The following is a 26,916-nucleotide window of genomic DNA, read 5'->3' on the forward strand; positions in this document are numbered from 1 at the left end:
GTCGGATGAGTCGATCTTCCGTTTTAGAGCCGGGATATAGTTGCCGTCATTTCTCCTGGTTCTCTTCACATACGTCGTCCTTCTCTTTTCTTCATTCTGGGGGTGTTCGTGAACTCTCTTTTCTGGACGGTGGAACGGCTTCTTTTTCTTGTTACCTTTAATTTTTCCGCGGGGAAATTTTCTTTTCATTTGCTCCTGGCTCTTATTGGCTTGCCCTTGTACTTGTCGTTTTTCCACCTCTGGAGCTTGTACCTGCGGTGTCTGCCGTGCCGGATCCTGCAAAAGATCTGAAAAGATTTGCATTTTATTACGATCGAAGTAGGGCTTGATTTGATCAATGTTTGCGGAACAGGTTTCACCATTTCTGGCTTTTAACACTACAACAGCGTGAGTTATTTTTTCTATAACATATGGTCCTTCAAATCGTGGGAAAAATTTGGCAGTTTTAACTTCTGGTGCTGAAGAAAGTGAATGCTTAATTTTTAAAACTTCATCCCCTACTTTATAAGTTACTCCCCGTCGTTTCAAATCATAATATAGCTTCTGTTTTCTTTGTGCTACTTCCGTATTCTTTTTTGCTTCTTTTATTAGTTTTTCTATATCACCCATTTTAAATTCTGGGGCTCTTTGTTGCACATAAAATAATTTATCTAATGGTGTTATAATCTTTCTGCCTAGAAATAACTCAGCAGGAGTTTTGCCCGTTGTATCATGTTTTGCGGTCCTAAGGGCGAAAGCAAATTCATTGACATAGTTATCCCAGCTTTTATGAAAAGTTTTAACATAACTACGGATAATTTTCACTATATTTCTGTTGACACGTTCTGCTATATTTGATTGCGGCCGATACGGGACCATTTTTAAATGACGTATGCCCAGTTTTTGGCACATGTCTTCAAATATATTACTTACAAATTGAGGACCATTATCCGATATAACTTTTAGGGGCGCCCCGTATTTTAAAATATATTTATTTAAAATAGAATCAGTAACTAATTTCGCGGAGGCTCGTTTTAAGGGAACAATTTCGGTCCATTTACTAAAATGATCAACCATAACAAGGAGATAGCGACTTTTATTTAACTGACTTTTTGGGAAAGGGCCCAATAAATCGATGCCAATTATTTCGTTTGAATATTAGGATTTAATACTATTTAGAAACCCGGCCGGGCGGAAATTAATATAATTAACTGCTTGACATGTTGGGCAGGACTGGACATACGCCCTTGTTAACTTTTGCAGTTCAGGAAAGTAGACTGCCTCGCGTACGCGTTGGATAGTTTTTCGAATACCAGCATGAGAAGCTAAAGGGCTGTCATGGAGCTCCTGCAGGATATTTAATCTAGGACTAGCTGGGATAACAGGTCGAAATTCGTTGTTGGAATTCGTAGTTTTTGTATAGAATAATAGACCATCTATTAGTTCGTAATGGGCCGCCCTATTTCTTATCGCCACAATATCTTGGTGGCTAAAATTTTCAGGATCCTTCAAATACTCATAAATACTTCCAAACTCAGGATCCTTACCCAGTTCGGTTATTACAGTTTCTCGGGAATTTATTGTACATGCTGTAAGCATTGCCATCTTTACGGTGTTGCCTTGTTCGTCTATTTTAATCCTTGATAGGGCATCTGCTACGATATTTTCCTTTCCAGGGGTATGCTTGATTACCAGATTATATTCTTGCAGCTTGAGTGCCCATCTTATTAACCTTGGGCATAAATTTTTCCCTGAGTACAATCTAGTTACCGCCGCATGATCAGAGTATACTGTTATCGGCGCCTTTCCAAAATAGACTCGGAACTTTTGCACTGCTAACAGAACTGCAAGTGCCTCTGTCTCGGTCGCGGAATAGTTTCTTTGTGTTTGATTTAAAGTTCGGCTAAAAAATGCCACGGGCTGCTGATTTTGCGAAAGTACCGCTCCTACCGCATAATCCGAAGCATCCGCTGAAATTTCTAAATTCTCATCCTTTTCAGGAAATTTCAACACAGGGGCTTGCGTTAATGCTTGTTTTAATTTTTCGAAAGCACTATTGGCTTCGGCCGTCCACGAGAATCTTGCCTTTTTCCTTTTTAATTTTAACAATGGCTCCGCGATAGCCGCAAAATCTTTTATAAAGGACCTATAATATGAACAAAGTCCTAGAAAAGAAGAGAGCTTCTTTGCCGTGTTTGGAGTCGGATAATTTTGTACAGCGATTATTTTTGATTCATCTGTCTCGATCCCTTTTTGAGATATTTTGTAACCTAAATATTTTAATTCAGGGGCTGCAAATTTGCACTTTTCGACATTAACTTTTAGACCGGCCTCATTTAATAAAGAAAACACCTGTCTTAAATCCTGTACATGTTGGTCGAGATTATCACTAGTAATAATGATATCGTCTAAATAGATAAATGTGGACTTTCCAAGAACAGGTCTTAACACAATGTCCATACATCGCTGAAATGTTGCCGGGGCCCCTGATAGGCCAAACGGCATACGCAAAAATGCATAAGTGCCAGACTTGGTTATAAAAGCAGTCTTAGGCACGTCCTCCAGCCTCACCCCTATTTGAAAATAACCAGTCGTTAAGTCTAAAGTCGTCATAAATTTGGTTGATTTTATGTTCCTTAAAATATGTTCTATGATCGGTAACGGATATACCGGATATTTCGTTATGGAATTTAATTTACGATAATCAATAGCGAATCTCCACCTTTTTGGATGCTCCAAAGGATAATCATTATTTTTCTTACATAAAACCACCGGGCTAGCATAACTACTTGAGATGGGCGTTATGATCTTTTTACGTAGCATATCGGTAATATGCCATTCTATAATTTTTTCCTTATTCTTATCATACCGGTATGGTTTTTGACGAACTGGCAATGCATCTCCGGTGTCAATACTATGGTTAGTAACCTGAGTAAATCCTGGAATATCACTAAATAACGAAGCAAATTCACTTACCACTTGTCGGATTTTTTCTTGCTCGTCATTAGGCAGGTGGTCAAGATTTACCATCAACGGTTCAGCCTTTTCAGTACGAACTGGTCTCATTGTCAGCTTAAGGGACGCTTCATTAAAATCCAGTGTTGCTTGTCCGTCTGAAAGAAAATCTATCCCTAAGATTAAATGTGCTTGCAGATTCTTTACTATAAAAAACATCACCTTTATTTGTTCGTCCTTGATACGGATATACAAAGGTACTTTACCTATACACTTACATTTTTCTCCTTGCGCCGCTAACACTGTCGTATTATCCGCATTATATATGCGGTATTTGCGAAAATACTTCCTAAAAAACTCTTCTGCCACACAGGAACACTGCGTGCCGGTATCCAGGAGTGCGGTGGCTGGGATATTATTCAGCAAGACTTCAATCTTCGGAAGAGTCAAATTTTTCACCATTACTGTATTTAACTTGTAGGAAGAGGGGTTTTCGTGGCCTTCGGATTTCCGCACCCTCTCGTCAGCAGAAATCCGTTTTAGTTTAAATTATTTTTCCTTTTCGTGCTTTCCTTCTTTTTCCCCTGGCCTTGAGACTTTTTTCCTGGGTTGCTATTGAACTGTCGACGTTCGCCGGCTGTTTTTGAATGCTCGGGTTTCCTTGCCCACTGATTCGCTTTTTCTCCGTAGCCATGTGCTTGAGTTTGCTGTAGTCTTGGCGTACCAAATTGGTTTCGCTGTTGATACTGGCGTCTTCTTTCGACGTCCGCCGTTCTTCTACTTTCAAACTGGATTGCTAGCTCAAATAACTTTTCCAGTGTAGTTGGATTTCTTAATTCAATAACGTCTTGCACTTGGGGCAGTAACCTCGGCAAAATCACTTCAATTATTTCAGGATCCGGACGGTTTCCATACAAGAGTTTGAAAACGTGAATTTTTCTTAAAATAAAGCTCGAGAGGTTTTCGATTCTTTGTTGATATATACTGAAAAGTTCAGTTTCTAATTTCGCACGATCCCTTACAACAGGGAAGGCTTTTAGTAGGGCAGTCTTGAAATTTTCGTAAGTATAGGTGGGACTTCCTGCTTGACCCAAGAGACTTCTGCCTATACATTTGAACCAGTTAAGCGCTTGGACCCTCAAAGCGCTGGTAGCTAAGGTAACTTTTTGAAACTCGTGCACGGGGTAGAGTATGAAGTGGTCATCCAATTTTTCCAAAAAACTGGTTACCGGTGAGTTTCCATTAAACGTTGCTTCTGGTTTCATCGAAGCGCGCATGGTCTGGACGATGTAACCGAATCCTTCCAGGGCGGCAGCTGGCATTTCTGGATTCTGAGCCGTTTCCGCAGGCAGCACAGGTTCTTCTTGAAACTCGGCCATGGTTATTCTTCTTCGTTGGGCGCCACTATCAGGGTCAATGTTCCTTCTAACTTCTTCGGGAACATACAAGGACCTGACTCGGAACAGAGAGCTTACTAAAGCTATTTTCACTAATTGTGGTAAGTAGACAAAATACACATGAAGGGTATACAAAACCCTTTATTTTTCTCTATATACAATAACTTCCGTACTTCGGAATACACTGACCCGCCACTTGGGGTCTAACGTAAAAGTATAAAAATAAAACTAAACTCTAATTTAACTTTAAACTAATAAACGTGGAAGATTGGCCTTATATTAACAGGAAGGCGTATGTAGTACAGATAACTGAGAACACTACAATACGTTTAAATTTATCAAGAGGATTAAAACCTCTGGCCTGGAAGGCAAACAGCAACTGCGTAACTTCTAAGGTAAGCGGCCTGCTTTGACTCAACTGCTTCCTCTCTCTCGCTTGGCAAAAGGCCACAACTTAAATACTTGGCGTTCGCCAGACAAACTTTGCATAAAAACCTTCACGCTTATAATTCTGGCCGGAAGTAGAAAATAAGAAGTGATAGTAAAGATTTAAAATAAAATAAACGTTAGTAAAACTTAAGATCCTTACATACTTCCCGCCAGAGTTAATTAGTTTGAAACTTAGGTCTAAAACGACCTTGTTGAAAACTTTTAGCTCTAGAATCTAACGCGAGGCCAATCTTTTACAAACACACTTCGCTAGAAACTAGAAATTTAAAAGAAAGAAATTTGTTACAACAGCAGCTCCCAGGATATACAACAATCTTTTTTCATCTGTACTGCATCTAAACAGGAGCTTTTATTCAATTCTGGTTCCTTCCAGAGATGTGGAAGGAAAACTAGTTTAATGAAATGTTACACAATGAAATGGCAAGTAACATATACAATTATACTTCTCTTAACATTCTTATTTCATTCATGACTATTTTAATTATCTCTCCCCGTGCTCTCTGACATGTGTTGTAAAAGAACACCAAACACGAATGTGTTTCTGTCTACGTGTGCCACACTTCCTCCTACAATCAAAACACTAACGTGTTAAAATTAAACATAACGAGACCTCTTAACACCCCCTAATTTCAACTCTAAACCCTGAGGTACTATTCTAAAAGTGGCTAACACTAAAGTGTAGCGTCAGAGAGCCTAACTACATCATTCAACCTTTAACACATATTCGCCATGATTTAGTCTTTACAGTCACACGAATAACAAATTTTTAACATTACTTTCACTTTTACCATATCACGGTATTTCTTAACATTTAAAATAACAGTTCACATTGCATATAAGAACATATCAACATGCTGTTACTTTTACACATTTGAAAACATACATTAGTAGTACCTTGTTAACTTCTATTCTTTTCAAAGCAAGTGCCAATTATTTCTACATTGAAATAATACATTTCAAAAAGTCTTTCAGACTAAAACTTCTCTCTTGCTAGAATGTTTTAAATAAAATTTATACAATAACTTTTTACAATATTTAAGTCTTTACACAACGCTATTATACATCAACTTTAGTTTTACGCGCGAGTAATTGAAAAACATAATAAGAAAATCGGTCACAACTCATTTCTCGCCCTTTTGGCGATAAAGGTAGACCTCGCATGAGGTAAAACTTCTTGAAATCTGCCACTTGCACTAAGAAGGAAAGATTAATTTAAGTTTGCAAAGTAACATAAAATTTTACTTATCTTTGTAATATTCGGACATCCTTTTCTGGGCCCAGTCTTTAAAGGTACTGGAGATAGTAGTTTGATTTATCCTCCTTCTTGTACGGGCTCGCCCCTCAGTGCTTTCCTCTGGAAGCTTCCTTTCTTCACCAGTTCGGCCACCCTTGAATACCTTCCTTTTCTCCTCTGCTTGTGGTCTTGGCCGTTTGATGGCAGCTGGTCTTGGCGGAACCGGGAAACTTCTGTCGTGTTCCTGCTTGGACCTCGTTGTTGGTCGTTCAAATTTTCCTTGTAACTTTTCCTCCGCCGCTGATGGCCCTTCCGCAGTTCGGCTACATTTACTGCGGAGAGTCCTGTCGGATGAGTCGATCTTCCGTTTTAGAGCCGGGATATAGTTGCCGTCATTTCTCCTGGTTCTCTTCACATACGTCGTCCTTCTCTCTTCTTCATTCTGGGGGTGTTCGTGAACTCTCTTTTCTGGACGGTGGAACGGCTTCTTTTTCTTGTTACCTTTAATTTTTCCGCGGGGAAATTTTCTTTTCATTTGCTCCTGGCTCTTATTGGCTTGCCCTTGTACTTGTCGTTTTTCCACCTCTGGAGCTTGTACCTGCGGTGTCTGCCGTGCCGGATCCTGCAAAAGATCTGAAAAGATTTGCATTTTATTACGATCGAAGTAGGGCTTGATTTGATCAATGTTTGCGGAACAGGTTTCACCATTTCTGGCTTTTAACACTACAACAGCGTGAGTTATTTTTTCTATAACATATGGTCCTTCAAATCGTGGAAAAAATTTGGCAGTTTTATCTTCTGGTGCTGAAGAAAGTGAATGCTTAATTTTTAAAACTTCATCCCCTACTTTATAATTTACTCCCCGTCGTTTCAAATCATAATATAGCTTCTGTTTTCTTTGTGCTACTTCCGTATTCTTTTTTGCTTCTTTTATTAGTTTTTCTATATCACCCATTTTAAATTCTGGGGCTCTTTGTTGCACATAAAATAATTTATCTAACGGTGTTATAATCTTTCTGCCTAGAAATAACTCAGCAGGAGTTTTGCCCGTTGTATCATGTTTTGCGGTCCTAAGGGCGAAAGCAAATTCATTGACATAGTTATCCCAGCTTTTATGAAAAGTTTTAACATAACTACGGATAATTTTCACTATATTTCTGTTGACACGTTCTGCTATATTTGATTGCGGCCGATACGGGACCATTTTTAAATGACGTATGCCCAGTTTTTGCACATGTCTTCAAATATATTACTTACAAATTGAGGACCATTATCCGATATAACTTTTAGGGGCGCCCCGTATTTTAAAATATATTTATTTAAAATAGAATCAGTAACTAATTTCGCGGAGGCTCGTTTTAAGGGAACAATTTCGGTCCATTTACTAAAATGATCAACCATAAGAAGGAGATAGCGACTTTTATTTAACTGACTTTTTGGGAAAGGGCCCAATAAATCGATGCCAATTATTTCGTTTGAAAATTAGGATTTAATACTATTTAGAAACCCGGCCGGGCGGAAATTAATATAATTAACTGCTTGACATGTTGGGCAGGACTGGACATACGCCCTTGTTAACTTTTGCAGTTCAGGAAAGTAGACTGCCTCGCGTACGCGTTGGATAGTTTTTCGAATACCAGCATGAGAAGCTAAAGGGCTGTCATGGAGCTCCTGCAGGATATTTAATCTAGGACTAGCTGGGATAACAGGTCGAAATTCGTTGTTGGAATTCGTAGTTTTTGTATAGAATAATAGACCATCTATTAGTTCGTAATGGGCCGCCCTATTTCTTATCGCCACATTATCTTGGTGGCTAAAATTTTCAGGATCCTTCAAATACTCATAAATACTTCCAAACTCAGGATCCTTACTCAGTTCGGTTATTACAGTTTCTCGGGAATTTATTGTACATGCTGTAAGCATTGCCATCTTTACGGTGTTGCCTTGTTCGTCTATTTTAATCCTTGATAGGGCATCTGCTACGATATTTTCCTTTCCAGGGGTATGCTTGATTACCAGATTATATTCTTGCAGCTTGAGTGCCCATCTTATTAACCTTGGGGATAAATTTTTCCCTGAGTACAATCTAGTTACCGCCGCATGATCAGAGTATACTGTTATCGGCGCTTTTCCAAAATAGACTCGGAACTTTTGCACTGCTAACAGAACTGCAAGTGCCTCTGTCTCGGTCGCGGAATAGTTTCTTTGTGTTTGATTTAAAGTTCGGCTAAAAAATGCCACGGGCTGCTGATTTTGCGAAAGTACCGCTCCTACCGCATAATCCGAAGCATCCGCTGAAATTTCTAAATTCTCATCCTTTTCAGGAAATTTCAACACAGGGGCTTGCGTTAATGCTTGTTTTAATTTTTCGAAAGCACTATTGGCTTCGGCCGTCCACGAGAATCTTGCCTTTTTCCTTTTTAATTTTAACAATGGCTCCGCGATAGCCGCAAAATCTTTTATAAAGGACCTATAATATGAACAAAGTCCTAGAAAAGAAGAGAGCTTCTTTGCCGTGTTTGGAGTCGGATAATTTTGTACAGCGATTATTTTTGATTCATCTGTCTCGATCCCTTTTTGAGATATTTTGTAACCTAAATATTTTAATTCAGGGGCTGCAAATTTGCACTTTTCGACATTAACTTTTAGACCGGCCTCATTTAATAAAGAAAACACCTGTCTTAAATCCTGTACATGTTGGTCGAGATTATCACTAGTAATAATGATATCGTCTAAATAGATAAATGTGGACTTTCCAAGAACAGGTCTTAACACAATGTCCATGCATCGCTGAAATGTTGCCGGGGCCCCTGATAGGCCAAACGGCATACGCAAAAATGCATAAGTGCCAGACTTGGTTAGAAAAGCAGTCTTAGGCACGTCCTCAGGCCTCACCCCTATTTGAAAATAACCAGTCGTTAAGTCTAAAGTCGTCATAAATTTGGTTGATTTTATGTTCCTTAAAATTTCTTCTATGATCGGTAACGGATATACCGGATATTTCGTTATGGAATTTAATTTACGGTAATATATAGCGAATCTCCACCTTTTTGGATGCTCCAAAGGATAATCATTATTTTTCTTACATAAAACCACCGGGCTAGCATAACTACTTGAGATGGGCGTTATCATCTTTTTACGTAGCATATCGGTAATATGCCATTCTATAATTTTTTCCTTATTCTTATCATACCGGTATGGTTTTTGACGAACTGGCAATGCATCTCCGGTGTCAATACTATGGTTAGTAACCTGAGTAAATCCTGGAATATCACTAAATAACGAAGCAAATTCACTTACCACTTGTCGGATTTTTTCTTGCTCGTCATTAGGCAGGTGGTCAAGATTTACCATCGGCGGTTCAGCCTTTTCAGTACGAACTGGTCTCATTGTCAGCTTAAGGGACGCTTCATTAAAATCCAGTGTTGCTTGTCCGTCTGAAAGAAAATCTATCCCTACGATTAAATGTGCTTGCAGATTCTTTACTATAAAAAACATCACCTTTATCTGTTCGTCCTTGATACGGATATACAAAGGTACTTTACCTATACACTTACATTTTTCTCCTTGCGCCGCTAACACTGTCGTATTATCCGCATTATATATGCGGTATTTGCGAAAATACTTCCTAAAAAACTCTTCTGCCACACAGGAACACTGCGCGCCGGTATCCAGGAGTGCGGTGGCTGGGATATTATTCACCAAGACTTCAATCTTCGGAAGAGTCAAATTTTTCACCATTACTGTATTTAACTTGTAGGAAGAGGGGTTTTCGTGGCCTTCGGATTTCCGCACCCTCTCGTCAGCAGAAATCCGTTTTAGTTTAAATTATTTTTCCTTTCCGTGCTTTCCTTCTTTTTTCCCCTGGCCTTGAGACTGTTTTCCTGGGTTGCTATTGAACTGTCGACGTTCGCCGGCTGTTTTTGAATGCTCGGGTTTCCTTGCCCACTGATTCGCTTTTTCTCGGTAGCCATGTGCTTGAGTTTGCTGTAGTCTTGGCGTACCAAATTGGTTTCGCTGTTGATACTGCCGTCTTCTTTCGACGTCCGCCGTTCTTCTACTTTCAAACTGGATTGCTAGCTCAAATAACTTTTCCAGTGTAGTTGGATTTCTTAATTCAATAAAGTCTTGCACTTGGGGCAGTAACCTCGGCAAAATCACTTGAATTATTTCAGGATCCGGACGGTTTCCATACAAGAGTTTGAAAACGTGAATTTTTCTTAAAATAAAGCTCGAGAGGTTTTCGATTCTTTGTTGATATATACTGAAAAGTTCCGTTTCTAATTTCGCACGATCCCTTACATCTGGGAAGGCTTTTAGTAGGGCAGTCTTGAAATTTTCGTAAGTATAGGTGGGACTTCCTGCTTGACCCAAGAGACTTCTGCCTATACATTTGAACCAGTTAAGCACTTGGCCCCTCAAAGCGCTGGTAGCTAAGGTAACTTTTTGAAACTCGTTCACGGGGTAGAGCATGAAGTGGTCATCCAATTTTTCCAAAAAAGTGGTTACCGGTGAGTTTCCATTAAACGTTGCTTCTGGTTTCATCGAAGCGCGAATGGTCTGGACGATGTAACCGAATCCTTCCAGGGCGGCAGCTGGCATTTCTGGATTCTGAGCCGTTTCCGCAGGCAGCACAGGTTCTTCTTGAAACTCGGCCATGGTTATTCTTCTTCGTTGGGCGCCACTATCAGGGTCAATGTTCCTTCTAACTTCTTCGGGAACATACAAGGACCTGACTCGGAACAGAGAGCTTACTAAAGCTATTTTCACTAATTGTGGTAAGTAGACAAGATACACATGAAGGGTATACAAAACCCTTTATTTTTCTCTATATACAATAACTTCCGTACTTCGGAATACACTGACCCGCCACTTGGGGTCTAACGTAAAAGTATAAAAATAAAACTAAACTGTAATTTAACTTTAAACTAATAAACGTGGAACATTGGCCTTATATTAACAGGAAGGCGTATGTAGTAAAGATAACTGAGAACACTACAATACGTTTAAATTTATCAAGAGGATTAAAACCTCTGGCCTGGAAGGCAAACAGCAACTGCGTAACTTCTAAGGTAAGCGGCCTGCTTTGACTCAACTGCTTCCTCTCTCTCGCTTGGCAAAAGGCCACAACTTAAATACTTGGCGTTCGCCAGACAAACTTTGCATAAAAACCTTCACGCTTATAATTCTGGCCGGAAGTAGAAAATAAGAAGTGATAGTAAAGATTTAAAATAAAATAAACGTTAGTAAAACTTAAGATCCTTACATACTTCCCGCCAGAGTTAATTAGTTTGAAACTTAGGTCTAAAACGACCTTGTTGAAAACTTTTAGCTCTAGAATCTAACGCGAGGCCAATCTTTTACAAACACACTTCGCTAGAAACTAGAAATTTAAAAGAAAGAAATTTGTTACAACAGCAGCTCCCAGGATATACAACAATCTTTTTTCATCTGTACTGCATCTAAACAGGAGCTTTTATTCAATTCTGGTTCCTTCCAGAGATGTGAAAGGAAAACTAGTTTAATGAAATGTTACACAATGAAATGGCAAGTAACATATACAATTATACTTCTCTTAACATTCTTATTTCATTCATGACTATTTTAATTATCTCTCCCCGTGCTCTCTGACATGTGTTGTAAAAGAACACCAAACACGAATGTGTTTCTGTCTACGTGTGCCACACTTCCTCCTACAATCAAAACACTAACGTGTTAAAATTCAACATAACGAGACCTCTTAACACCCCCTAATTTCAACTCTAAACCCTGAGGTACTATTCTAAAAGTGGCTAACTCTAAAGTGTAGCGTCAGAGAGCCTAACTACATCATTCAACCTTTAACACATATTCGCCATGATTTAGTCTTTACAGTCACACGAATAACAAATTTTTAACATTACTTTCACTTTTACCATATCACGGTATTTCTTAACATTTAAAATAACAGTTCACATTGCATATAAGAACATATCAACATGCTGTTACTTTTACACATTTGAAAACATACATTAGTAGTACCTTGTTAACTTCTATTCTTTTCAAAGCAAGTGCCAATTATTTCTACATTGAAATAATACATTTCAAAAAGTCTTTCAGACTAAAACTTCTCTCTTGCTAGAATGTTTTAAATAAAATTTATACAATAACTTTTTACAATATTTAAGTCTTTACACAACGCTATTATACATCAACTTTAGTTTTACGCGCGAGTAATTGAAAAACATAATAAGAAAATCGGTCACAACTCATTTCTCGCCCTTTTGGCGATAAAGGTAGACCTCGCATGAGGTAAAACTTCTTGAAATCTGCCACTTGCAGTAAGAATGAAAGATTAATTTAAGTTTGCAAAGTAACATAAAATTTTACTTATCTTTGTAATATTCGGACATCCTTTTCTGGGCCCAGTCTTTAAAGGTACTGGAGATAGTAGTTTGATTTATCCTCCTTCTTGTACGGGCTGGCCCCTCAGTGCTTTCCTCTGGAAGCTTCCTTTTTTCACCAGTTCGGCCACCCTTGAATACCTTCCTTTTCTCCTCTGCTTGTGGTCTTGGCCGTTTGTCTTGGCGGAACCGGGAAACTTCTGTCGTGTTCCTGCTTGGACCTCGTTGTTGGTCGTTCAAATTTTCCTTGTAACTTTTCCTCCGCCGCTGATGGCCCTTCCGCAGTTCGGCTACATTTACTGCGGAGAGTCCTGTCGGATGAGTCGATCTTCCGTTTTAGAGCCGGGATATAGTTGCCGTCATTTCTCCTGGTTCTCTTCATATACGTCGTCCTTCTCTCTTCTTCATTCTGGGGGTGTTCGTGAACTCTCTCTTCTGGACGGTGGAACGGCTTCTTTTTCTTGTTACCTTTAATTTTTCCGCGGGGAAATTTTCTTTTCATTTGCTCCTGGCTCTTATTGGCTTGCCCTTGTACTTGTCGTTTTTCCACCTCTGGAGCTTGTACCTGCGGTGTCTGCCGTGCCGGATCCTGCAAAAGATCTGAAAAGATTTGCATTTTATTACGATCGAAGTAGGGCTTGATTTGATCAATGTTTGCGGAACAGGTTTCACCATTTCTGGCTTTTAACACTACAACAGCGTGAGTTATTTTTTCTATAACATATGGTCCTTCAAATCGTGGAAAAAATTTGGCAGTTTTATCTTCTGGTGCTGAAGAAAGTGAATGCTTAATTTTTAAAACTTCATCCCCTACTTTATAATTTACTCCCCGTCGTTTCAAATCATAATATAGCTTCTGTTTTCTTTGTGCTACTTCCGTATTCTTTTTTGCTTCTTTTATTAGTTTTTCTATATCACCCATTTTAAATTCTGGGGCTCTTTGTTGCACATAAAATAATTTATCTAACGGTGTTATAATCTTTCTGCCTAGAAATAACTCAGCAGGAGTTTTGCCCGTTGTATCATGTTTTGCGGTCCTAAGGGCGAAAGCAAATTCATTGACATAGTTATCCCAGCTTTTATGAAAAGTTTTAACATAACTACGGATAATTTTCACTATATTTCTGTTGACACGTTCTGCTATATTTGATTGCGGCCGATACGGGACCATTTTTAAATGACGTATGCCCAGTTTTTGGCACATGTCTTCAAATATATTACTTACAAATTGAGGACCATTATCCGATATAACTTTTAGGGGCGCCCCGTATTTTAAAATATATTTATTTAAAATAGAATCAGTAACTAATTTCGCGGAGGCTCGTTTTAAGGGAACAATTTCGGTCCATTTACTAAAATGATCAACCATAAGAAGGAGATAGCGACTTTTATTTAACTGACTTTTTGGGAAAGGGCCCAATAAATCGATGCCAATTATTTCGTTTGAAAATTAGGATTTAATACTATTTAGAAACCCGGCCGGGCGGAAATTAATATAATTAACTGCTTGACATGTTGGGCAGGACTGGACATACGCCCTTGTTAACTTTTGCAGTTCAGGAAAGTAGACTGCCTCGCGTACGCGTTGGATAGTTTTTCGAATACCAGCATGAGAAGCTAAAGGGCTGTCATGGAGCTCCTGCAGGATATTTAATCTAGGACTAGCTGGGATAACAGGTCGAAATTCGTTGTTGGAATTCGTAGTTTTTGTATAGAATAATAGACCATCTATTAGTTCGTAATGGGCCGCCCTATTTCTTATCGCCACATTATCTTGGTGGCTAAAATTTTCAGGATCCTTCAAATACTCATAAATACTTCCAAACTCAGGATCCTTACTCAGTTCGGTTATTACAGTTTCTCGGGAATTTATTGTACATGCTGTAAGCATTGCCATCTTTACGGTGTTGCCTTGTTCGTCTATTTTAATCCTTGATAGGGCATCTGCTACGATATTTTCCTTTCCAGGGGTATGCTTGATTACCAGATTATATTCTTGCAGCTTGAGTGCCCATCTTATTAACCTTGGGGATAAATTTTTCCCTGAGTACAATCTAGTTACCGCCGCATGATCAGAGTATACTGTTATCGGCGCCTTTCCAAAATAGACTCGGAACTTTTGCACTGCTAACAGAACTGCAAGTGCCTCTGTCTCGGTCGCGGAATAGTTTCTTTGTGTTTGATTTAAAGTTCGGCTAAAAAATGCCACGGGCTGCTGATTTTGCGAAAGTACCGCTCCTACCGCATAATCCGAAGCATCCGCTGAAATTTCTAAATTCTCATCCTTTTCAGGAAATTTCAACACAGGGGCTTGCGTTAATGCTTGTTTTAATTTTTCGAAAGCACTATTGGCTTCGGCCGTCCACGAGAATCTTGCCTTTTTCCTTTTTAATTTTAACAATGGCTCCGCGATAGCCGCAAAATCTTTTATAAAGGACCTATAATATGAACAAAGTCCTAGAAAAGAAGAGAGCTTCTTTGCCGTGTTTGGAGTCGGATAATTTTGTACAGCGATTATTTTTGATTCATCTGTCTCGATCCCTTTTTGAGATATTTTGTAACCTAAATATTTTAATTCAGGGGCTGCAAATTTGCACTTTTCGACATTAACTTTTAGACCGGCCTCATTTAATAAAGAAAACACCTGTCTTAAATCCTGTACATGTTGGTCGAGATTATCACTAGTAATAATGATATCGTCTAAATAGATAAATGTGGACTTTCCAAGAACAGGTCTTAACACAATGTCCATGCATCGCTGAAATGTTGCCGGGGCCCCTGATAGGCCAAACGGCATACGCAAAAATGCATAAGTGCCAGACTTGGTTATAAAAGCAGTCTTAGGCACGTCCTCAGGCCTCACCCCTATTTGAAAATAACCAGTCGTTAAGTCTAAAGTCGTCATAAATTTGGTTGATTTTATGTTCCTTAAAATTTCTTCTATGATCGGTAATGGATATACCGGATATTTCGTTATGGAATTTAATTTACGGTAATATATAGCGAATCTCCACCTTTTTGGATGCTCCAAAGGATAATCATTATTTTTCTTACATAAAACCACCGGGCTAGCATAACTACTTGAGATGGGCGTTATCATCTTTTTACGTAGCATATCGGTAATATGCCATTCTATAATTTTTTCCTTATTCTTATCATACCGGTATGGTTTTTGACGAACTGGCAATGCATCTCCGGTGTCAATACTATGGTTAGTAACCTGAGTAAATCCTGGAATATCACTAAATAACGAAGCAAATTCACTTACCACTTGTCGGATTTTTTCTTGCTCGTCATTAGGCAGGTGGTCAAGATTTACCATCGGCGGTTCAGCCTTTTCAGTACGAACTGGTCTCATTGTCAGCTTAAGGGACGCTTCATTAAAATCCAGTGTTGCTTGTCCGTCTGAAAGAAAATCTATCCCTACGATTAAATGTGCTTGCAGATTCTTTACTATAAAAAACATCACCTTTATCTGTTCGTCCTTGATACGGATATACAAAGGTACTTTACCTATACACTTACATTTTTCTCCTTGCGCCGCTAACACTGTCGTATTATCCGCATTATATATGCGGTATTTGCGAAAATACTTCCTAAAAAACTCTTCTGCCACACAGGAACACTGCGCGCCGGTATCCAGGAGTGCGGTGGCTGGGATATTATTCACCAAGACTTCAATCTTCGGAAGAGTCAAATTTTTCACCATTACTGTATTTAACTTGTAGGAAGAGGGGTTTTCGTGGCCTTCGGATTTCCGCACCCTCTCGTCAGCAGAAATCCGTTTTAGTTTAAATTATTTTTCCTTTCCGTGCTTTCCTTCTTTTTTCCCCTGGCCTTGAGACTGTTTTCCTGGGTTGCTATTGAACTGTCGACGTTCGCCGGCTGTTTTTGAATGCTCGGGTTTCCTTGCCCACTGATTCGCTTTTTCTCGGTAGCCATGTGCTTGAGTTTGCTGTAGTCTTGGCGTACCAAATTGGTTTCGCTGTTGATACTGCCGTCTTCTTTCGACGTCCGCCGTTCTTCTACTTTCAAACTGGATTGCTAGCTCAAATAACTTTTCCAGTGTAGTTGGATTTCTTAATTCAATAAAGTCTTGCACTTGGGGCAGTAACCTCGGCAAAATCACTTGAATTATTTCAGGATCCGGACGGTTTCCATACAAGAGTTTGAAAACGTGAATTTTTCTTAAAATAAAGCTCGAGAGGTTTTCGATTCTTTGTTGATATATACTGAAAAGTTCCGTTTCTAATTTCGCACGATCCCTTACATCTGGGAAGGCTTTTAGTAGGGCAGTCTTGAAATTTTCGTAAGTATAGGTGGGACTTCCTGCTTGACCCAAGAGACTTCTGCCTATACATTTGAACCAGTTAAGCACTTGGCCCCTCAAAGCGCTGGTAGCTAAGGTAACTTTTTGAAACTCGTTCACGGGGTAGAGCATGAAGTGGTCATCCAATTTTTCCAAAAAAGTGGTTACCGGTGAGTTTCCATTAAACGTTGCTTCTGGTTTCATCGAAGCGCGCATGGTCTGGACGATGTAACCGAATCCTTCCAGGGCGGCAGCTGGCATTTCTGGATTCTGAGCCGTTTCCGCAGGCAGCACAGGTTCTTCTTGAAACTCGGCCATGGTTATTCTTCTTCGTTGGGCGCCACTATCAGGGTCAATGTTCCTTCTAACTTCTTCGGGAACATACAAGGACCTGACTCGGAACAGAGAGCTTACTAAAGCTATTTTCACTAATTGTGGTAAGTAGACAAGATACACATGAAGGGTATACAAAACCCTTTATTTTTCTCTATATACAATAACTTCCGTACTTCGGAATACACTGACCCGCCACTTGGGGTCTAACGTAAAAGTATAAAAATAAAACTAAACTGTAATTTAACTTTAAACTAATAAACGTGGAACATTGGCCTTATATTAACAGGAAGGCGTATGTAGTAAAGATAACTGAGAACACTACAATACGTTTAAATTTATCAAGAGGATTAAAACCTCTGGCCTGGAAGGCAAACAGCAACTGCGTAACTTCTAAGGTAAGCGGCCTGCTTTGACTCAACTGCTTCCTCTCTCTCGCTTGGCAAAAGGCCACAACTTAAATACTTGGCGTTCGCCAGACAAACTTTGCATAAAAACCTTCACGCTTATAATTCTGGCCGGAAGTAGAAAATAAGAAGTGACAGTAAAGATTTAAAATAAAATAAACGTTAGTAAAACTTAAGATCCTTACATACTTCCCGCCAGAGTTAATTAGTTTGAAACTTAGGTCTAAAACGACCTTGTTGAAAACTTTTAGCTCTAGAATCTAACGCGAGGCCAATCTTTTACAAACACACTTCGCTAGAAACTAGAAATTTAAAAGAAAGAAATTTGTTACAACAGCAGCTCCCAGGATATACAACAATCTTTTTTCATCTGTACTGCATCTAAACAGGAGCTTTTATTCAATTCTGGTTCCTTCCAGAGATGTGAAAGGAAAACTAGTTTAATGAAATGTTACACAATGAAATGGCAAGTAACATATACAATTATACTTCTCTTAACATTCTTATTTCATTCATGACTATTTTAATTATCTCTCCCCGTGCTCTCTGACATGTGTTGTAAAAGAACACCAAACACGAATGTGTTTCTGTCTACGTGTGCCACACTTCCTCCTACAATCAAAACACTAACGTGTTAAAATTCAACATAACGAGACCTCTTAACACCCCCTAATTTCAACTCTAAACCCTGAGGTACTATTCTAAAAGTGGCTAACTCTAAAGTGTAGCGTCAGAGAGCCTAACTACATCATTCAACCTTTAACACATATTCGCCATGATTTAGTCTTTACAGTCACACGAATAACAAATTTTTAACATTACTTTCACTTTTACCATATCACGGTATTTCTTAACATTTAAAATAACAGTTCACATTGCATATAAGAACATATCAACATGCTGTTACTTTTACACATTTGAAAACATACATTAGTAGTACCTTGTTAACTTCTATTCTTTTCAAAGCAAGTGCCAATTATTTCTACATTGAAATAATACATTTCAAAAAGTCTTTCAGACTAAAACTTCTCTCTTGCTAGAATGTTTTAAATAAAATTTATACAATAACTTTTTACAATATTTAAGTCTTTACACAACGCTATTATACATCAACTTTAGTTTTACGCGCGAGTAATTGAAAAACATAATAAGAAAATCGGTCACAACTCATTTCTCGCCCTTTTGGCGATAAAGGTAGACCTCGCATGAGGTAAAACTTCTTGAAATCTGCCACTTGCAGTAAGAATGAAAGATTAATTTAAGTTTGCAAAGTAACATAAAATTTTACTTATCTTTGTAATATTCGGACATCCTTTTCTGGGCCCAGTCTTTAAAGGTACTGGAGATAGTAGTTTGATTTATCCTCCTTCTTGTACGGGCTGGCCCCTCAGTGCTTTCCTCTGGAAGCTTCCTTTTTTCACCAGTTCGGCCACCCTTGAATACCTTCCTTTTCTCCTCTGCTTGTGGTCTTGGCCGTTTGTCTTGGCGGAACCGGGAAACTTCTGTCGTGTTCCTGCTTGGACCTCGTTGTTGGTCGTTCAAATTTTCCTTGTAACTTTTCCTCCGCCGCTGATGGCCCTTCCGCAGTTCGGCTACATTTACTGCGGAGAGTCCTGTCGGATGAGTCGATCTTCCGTTTTAGAGCCGGGATATAGTTGCCGTCATTTCTCCTGGTTCTCTTCATATACGTCGTCCTTCTCTCTTCTTCATTCTGGGGGTGTTCGTGAACTCTCTCTTCTGGACGGTGGAACGGCTTCTTTTTCTTGTTACCTTTAATTTTTCCGCGGGGAAATTTTCTTTTCATTTGCTCCTGGCTCTTATTGGCTTGCCCTTGTACTTGTCGTTTTTCCACCTCTGGAGCTTGTACCTGCGGTGTCTGCCGTGCCGGATCCTGCAAAAGATCTGAAAAGATTTGCATTTTATTACGATCGAAGTAGGGCTTGATTTGATCAATGTTTGCGGAACAGGTTTCACCATTTCTGGCTTTTAACACTACAACAGCGTGAGTTATTTTTTCTATAACATATGGTCCTTCAAATCGTGGAAAAAATTTGGCAGTTTTATCTTCTGGTGCTGAAGAAAGTGAATGCTTAATTTTTAAAACTTCATCCCCTACTTTATAATTTACTCCCCGTCGTTTCAAATCATAATATAGCTTCTGTTTTCTTTGTGCTACTTCCGTATTCTTTTTTGCTTCTTTTATTAGTTTTTCTATATCACCCATTTTAAATTCTGGGGCTCTTTGTTGCACATAAAATAATTTATCTAACGGTGTTATAATCTTTCTGCCTAGAAATAACTCAGCAGGAGTTTTGCCCGTTGTATCATGTTTTGCGGTCCTAAGGGCGAAAGCAAATTCATTGACATAGTTATCCCAGCTTTTATGAAAAGTTTTAACATAACTACGGATAATTTTCACTATATTTCTGTTGACACGTTCTGCTATATTTGATTGCGGCCGATACGGGACCATTTTTAAATGACGTATGCCCAGTTTTTGGCACATGTCTTCAAATATATTACTTACAAATTGAGGACCATTATCCGATATAACTTTTAGGGGCGCCCCGTATTTTAAAATATATTTATTTAAAATAGAATCAGTAACTAATTTCGCGGAGGCTCGTTTTAAGGGAACAATTTCGGTCCATTTACTAAAATGATCAACCATAAGAAGGAGATAGCGACTTTTATTTAACTGACTTTTTGGGAAAGGGCCCAATAAATCGATGCCAATTATTTCGTTTGAAAATTAGGATTTAATACTATTTAGAAACCCGGCCGGGCGGAAATTAATATAATTAACTGCTTGACATGTTGGGCAGGACTGGACATACGCCCTTGTTAACTTTTGCAGTTCAGGAAAGTAGACTGCCTCGCGTACGCGTTGGATAGTTTTTCGAATACCAGCATGAGAAGCTAAAGGGCTGTCATGGAGCTCCTGCAGGATATTTAATCTAGGACTAGCTGGGATAACAGGTCGAAATTCGTTGTTGGAATTCGTAGTTTTTGTATAGAATAATAGACCATCTATTAGTTCGTAATGGGCCGCCCTATTTCTTATCGCCACATTATCTTGGTGGCTAAAATTTTCAGGATCCTTCAAATACTCATAAATACTTCCAAACTCAGGATCCTTACTCAGTTCGGTTATTACAGTTTCTCGGGAATTTATTGTACATGCTGTAAGCATTGCCATCTTTACGGTGTTGCCTTGTTCGTCTATTTTAATCCTTGATAGGGCATCTGCTACGATATTTTCCTTTCCAGGGGTATGCTTGATTACCAGATTATATTCTTGCAGCTTGAGTGCCCATCTTATTAACCTTGGGGATAAATTTTTCCCTGAGTACAATCTAGTTACCGCCGCATGATCAGAGTATACTGTTATCGGCGCCTTTCCAAAATAGACTCGGAACTTTTGCACTGCTAACAGAACTGCAAGTGCCTCTGTCTCGGTCGCGGAATAGTTTCTTTGTGTTTGTTTAAAGTTCGGCTAAAAAATGCCACGGGCTGCTGATTTTGCGAAAGTACCGCTCCTACCGCATAATCCGAAGCATCCGCTGAAATTTCTAAATTCTCATCCTTTTCAGGAAATTTCAACACAGGGGCTTGCGTTAATGCTTGTTTTAATTTTTCGAAAGCACTATTGGCTTCGGCCGTCCACGAGAATCTTGCCTTTTTCCTTTTTAATTTTAACAATGGCTCCGCGATAGCCGCAAAATCTTTTATAAAGGACCTATAATATGAACAAAGTCCTAGAAAAGAAGAGAGCTTCTTTGCCGTGTTTGGAGTCGGATAATTTTGTACAGCGATTATTTTTGATTCATCTGTCTCGATCCCTTTTTGAGATATTTTGTAACCTAAATATTTTAATTCAGGGGCTGCAAATTTGCACTTTTCGACATTAACTTTTAGACCGGCCTCATTTAATAAAGAAAACACCTGTCTTAAATCCTGTACATGTTGGTCGAGATTATCACTAGTAATAATGATATCGTCTAAATAGATAAATGTGGACTTTCCAAGAACAGGTCTTAACACAATGTCCATGCATCGCTGAAATGTTGCCGGGGCCCCTGATAGGCCAAACGGCATACGCAAAAATGCATAAGTGCCAGACTTGGTTATAAAAGCAGTCTTAGGCACGTCCTCAGGCCTCACCCCTATTTGAAAATAACCAGTCGTTAAGTCTAAAGTCGTCATAAATTTGGTTGATTTTATGTTCCTTAAAATTTCTTCTATGATCGGTAATGGATATACCGGATATTTCGTTATGGAATTTAATTTACGGTAATATATAGCGAATCTCCACCTTTTTGGATGCTCCAAAGGATAATCATTATTTTTCTTACATAAAACCACCGGGCTAGCATAACTACTTGAGATGGGCGTTATCATCTTTTTACGTAGCATATCGGTAATATGCCATTCTATAATTTTTTCCTTATTCTTATCATACCGGTATGGTTTTTGACGAACTGGCAATGCATCTCCGGTGTCAATACTATGGTTAGTAACCTGAGTAAATCCTGGAATATCACTAAATAACGAAGCAAATTCACTTACCACTTGTCGGATTTTTTCTTGCTCGTCATTAGGCAGGTGGTCAAGATTTACCATCGGCGGTTCAGCCTTTTCAGTACGAACTGGTCTCATTGTCAGCTTAAGGGACGCTTCATTAAAATCCAGTGTTGCTTGTCCGTCTGAAAGAAAATCTATCCCTACGATTAAATGTGCTTGCAGATTCTTTACTATAAAAAACATCACCTTTATCTGTTCGTCCTTGATACGGATATACAAAGGTACTTTACCTATACACTTACATTTTTCTCCTTGCGCCGCTAACACTGTCGTATTATCCGCATTATATATGCGGTATTTGCGAAAATACTTCCTAAAAAACTCTTCTGCCACACAGGAACACTGCGCGCCGGTATCCAGGAGTGCGGTGGCTGGGATATTATTCACCAAGACTTCAATCTTCGGAAGAGTCAAATTTTTCACCATTACTGTATTTAACTTGTAGGAAGAGGGGTTTTCGTGGCCTTCGGATTTCCGCACCCTCTCGTCAGCAGAAATCCGTTTTAGTTTAAATTATTTTTCCTTTCCGTGCTTTCCTTCTTTTTTCCCCTGGCCTTGAGACTGTTTTCCTGGGTTGCTATTGAACTGTCGACGTTCGCCGGCTGTTTTTGAATGCTCGGGTTTCCTTGCCCACTGATTCGCTTTTTCTCGGTAGCCATGTGCTTGAGTTTGCTGTAGTCTTGGCGTACCAAATTGGTTTCGCTGTTGATACTGCCGTCTTCTTTCGACGTCCGCCGTTCTTCTACTTTCAAACTGGATTGCTAGCTCAAATAACTTTTCCAGTGTAGTTGGATTTCTTAATTCAATAAAGTCTTGCACTTGGGGCAGTAACCTCGGCAAAATCACTTGAATTATTTCAGGATCCGGACGGTTTCCATACAAGAGTTTGAAAACGTGAATTTTTCTTAAAATAAAGCTCGAGAGGTTTTCGATTCTTTGTTGATATATACTGAAAAGTTCCGTTTCTAATTTCGCACGATCCCTTACATCTGGGAAGGCTTTTAGTAGGGCAGTCTTGAAATTTTCGTAAGTATAGGTGGGACTTCCTGCTTGACCCAAGAGACTTCTGCCTATACATTTGAACCAGTTAAGCGCTTGGCCCCTCAAAGCGCTGGTAGTTAAGGTAACTTTTTGAAACTCGTGCACGGGGTAGAGTATGAAGTGGTCGTGCAATTTTTCCAAAAAACTGGTTACCGGTGAGTTTCCATTAAACGTTGCTTCTGGTTTCATCGAAGCGCGCATGGTCTGGACGATGTAACCGAATCCTTCCAGGGCGGCAGCTGGCATTTCTGGATTCTGAGCCGTTTCCGCAGGCAGCACAGGTTCTTCTTGAAACTCGGCCATGGTTATTCTTCTTCGTTGGGCGCCACTATCAGGGTCAATGTTCCTTCTAACTTCTTCGGGAACATACAAGGACCTGACTCGGAACAGAGAGCTTACTAAAGCTATTTTCACTAATTGTGGTAAGTAGACAGGATACACATGGAGGGTATACAAAACCCTTTATTTTTCTCTATATACAATAACTTCCGTACTTCGGAATACACTGACCCGCCACTTGGGGTCTAACGTAAAAGTATAAAAATAAAACTAAACTGTAATTTAACTTTAAACTAATAAACGTGGAACATTGGCCTTATATTAACAGGAAGGCGTATGTAGTAAAGATAACTGAGAACACTACAATACATTTAAATTTATCAAGAGGATTAAAACCTCTGGCCTGGAAGGCAAACAGCAACTGCGTAACTTCTAAGGTAAGCGGCCTGCTTTGACTCAACTGCTTCCTCTCTCTCGCTTGGCAAAAGGCCACAACTTAAATACTTGGCGTTCGCCAGACAAACTTTGCATAAAAACCTTCACGCTTATAATTCTGGCCGGAAGTAGAAAATAAGAAGTGATAGTAAAGATTTAAAATAAAATAAACGTTAGTAAAACTTAAGATCCTTACATACTTCCCGCCAGAGTTAATTAGTTTGAAACTTAGGTCTAAAACGACCTTGTTGAAAACTTTTAGCTCTAGAATCTAACGCGAGGCCAATCTTTTACAAACACACTTCGCTAGAAACTAGAAATTTAAAAGAAAGAAATTTGTTACAATAGCAGCTCCCAGGATATACAACAATCTTTTTTCATCTGTACTGCATCTAAACAGGAGCTTTTATTCAATTCTGGTTCCTTCCAGAGATGTGAAAGGAAAACTAGTTTAATGAAATGTTACACAATGAAATGGCAAGTAACATATACAATTATACTTCTCTTAACATTCTTATTTCATTCATGACTATTTTAATTATCTCTCCCCGTGCTCTCTGACATGTGTTGTAAAAGAACACCAAACACGAATGTGTTTCTGTCTACGTGTGCCACACTTCCTCCTACAATCAAAACACTAACGTGTTAAAATTCAACATAACGAGACCTCTTAACACACCCTAATTTCAACTCTAAACCCTGAGGTACTATTCTAAAAGTGGCTAACTCTAAAGTGTAGCGTCAGAGAGCCTAACTACATCATTCAACCTTTAACACATATTCGCCATGATTTAGTCTTTACAGTCACACGAATAACAAATTTTTAACATTACTTTCACTTTTCCCATATCACGGTATTTCTTAACATTTAAAATAACAGTTCACATTGTATATAAGAACATATCAACATGCTGTTACTTTTACACATTTGAAAACATACATAAGTAGTACCTTGTTAACTTCTATTGTTTTCAAAGCAAGTGCCAATTCTTTCTACATTGAAATAATACACTTCAAAAAGTCTTTCAGACTAAAACTTCTCTCTTGCTAGAATGTTTTAAATAAAATTTATACAATAACTTTTTACAATATTTAAGTTTTTACACAACGCTATTATACATCAACTTTAGTTTTACGCGCGAGTAATTGAAAACATAATAAGAAAATCGGTCACAACTCATTTCTCGCCCTTTTGGCGATAAAGGTAGACCTCGCATGAGGTAAAACTTCTTGAAATCTGCCACTTGCAGTAAGAATGAAAGATTAATTTAAGTTTGCAAAGTAACATAAAATTTTACTTATCTTTGTAATATTCGGACATCCTTTTCTGGGCCCAGTCTTTAAAGGTACTGGAGATAGTAGTTTGATTTATCCTCCTTCTTGTACGGGCTCGCCCCTCAGTGCTTTCCTCTGGAAGCTTCCTTTTTTCACCAGTTCGGCCACCCTTGAATACCTTCCTTTTCTCCTCTGCTTGTGGTCTTGGCCGTTTGACGGCAGCTGGTCTTGGCGGAACCGGGAAACTTCTGTCGTGTTCCTGCTTGGACCTTGTTGTTGGCCGTTCAAATTTTCCTTGTAACTTTTCCTCCGCCGCTGATGGCCCTTCCGCAGTTCGGCTACATTTACTGCGGAGAGTCCTGTCGGATGAGTCGACTATCCGTTTTAGAGCCGGGTTATAGTTGCCGTCATTTCTCCTGGTTCTCTTCACATACGTCGTCCTTCTCCCTTCTTCATTCTGGGGGTGTTCGTGAACTCTCTTTTCTGGACGGTGGAACGGCTTCTTTTTCTTGTTACCTTTAATTTTTCCGCGGGGAAATTTTCTTTTCACTTGCTCCTGCCTCTTATTGGCTTGCCCTTGTACTTGTCGTTTTTCCACCTCTGGAGCTTGTACCTGCGGTGTCTGCCGTGCCGGATCCTGCAAAAGATCTGAAAAGATTTGCATTTTATTACGATCGAAGTAGGGCTTGATTTGATCAATGTTTGCGGAACAGGTTTCACCATTTCTGGCTTTTAACACTACAACAGCGTGAGTTATTTTTTCTATAACATATGGTCCTTCAAATCGTGGAAAAAATTTGGCAGTTTTATCTTCTGGTGCTGAAGAAAGTGAATGCTTAATTTTTAAAACTTCATCCCCTACTTTATAAGTTACTTCTGGTGCTGAAGAAAGTGAATGCTTAATTTTTAAAACTTTATCCCCTACTTTGTAAGTTACTTCTGGTGCTGAGGAAAGTGAATGCTTAATTTTTGAAACTTCATCCCCTACTTTATAAGTTACTGCCCGTCGTTTCAAATCATAATATTACTTCTGTTTTCTTTGTGCTACTTCCGTATTCTTTTTTGCTTCTTTTATTAGTTTTTCTATATCACCCATTTTAAATTCTGGGGCTCTTTGTTGCACATAAAATAATTTATCTAACGGTGTTATAATCTTTCTGCCTAGAAATAACTCATCAGGAGTTTGCCCGTTGTATCATGTTTTGCGGTCCTAAGGGCGAAAGCAAATTCATTGACATAGTTATCCCAGCTTTTATGAAAATTTTTAACATAACTACGGATAATTTTCACTATATTTCTGTTGACCCGTTCCGCTATATTTGATTGCGGCCGATACGGGACCATTTTTAAATGACGTATGCCCAGTTTTTGGCACATGTCTTCAAATATATTACTTACAAATTGAGGACCATTATCCGATATAACTTTTAGGGGCGCCCCGTATTTTAAAATATATTTATTTAAAATAGAATCAGTAACTAATTTCGCGGAGGCTCGTTTTAAGGGAACAATTTCGGTCCATTTACTAAAATGATCAACCATAAGAAGGAGATAGCGACTTTTATTTAACTGACTTTTTGGGAAAGGGCCCAATAAATCGATGCCAATTATTTCGTTTGAAAATTAGGATTTAATACTATTTAGAAACCCGGCCGGGCGGAAATTAATATAATTAACTGCTTGACATGTTGGGCAGGACTGGACATACGCCCTTGTTAACTTTTGCAGTTCAGGAAAGTAGACTGCCTCGCGTACGCGTTGGATAGTTTTTCGAATACCAGCATGAGAAGCTAAAGGGCTGTCATGGAGCTCCTGCAGGATATTTAATCTAGGACTAGCTGGGATAACAGGTCGA

This window comes from Stegodyphus dumicola, chromosome 7 (genome assembly GCF_044657685.1).
Source record: "Stegodyphus dumicola isolate Sdum_Otavi_A_Nest chromosome 7, ASM4465768v1".
Taxonomy (NCBI): domain Eukaryota; kingdom Metazoa; phylum Arthropoda; class Arachnida; order Araneae; family Eresidae; genus Stegodyphus; species Stegodyphus dumicola.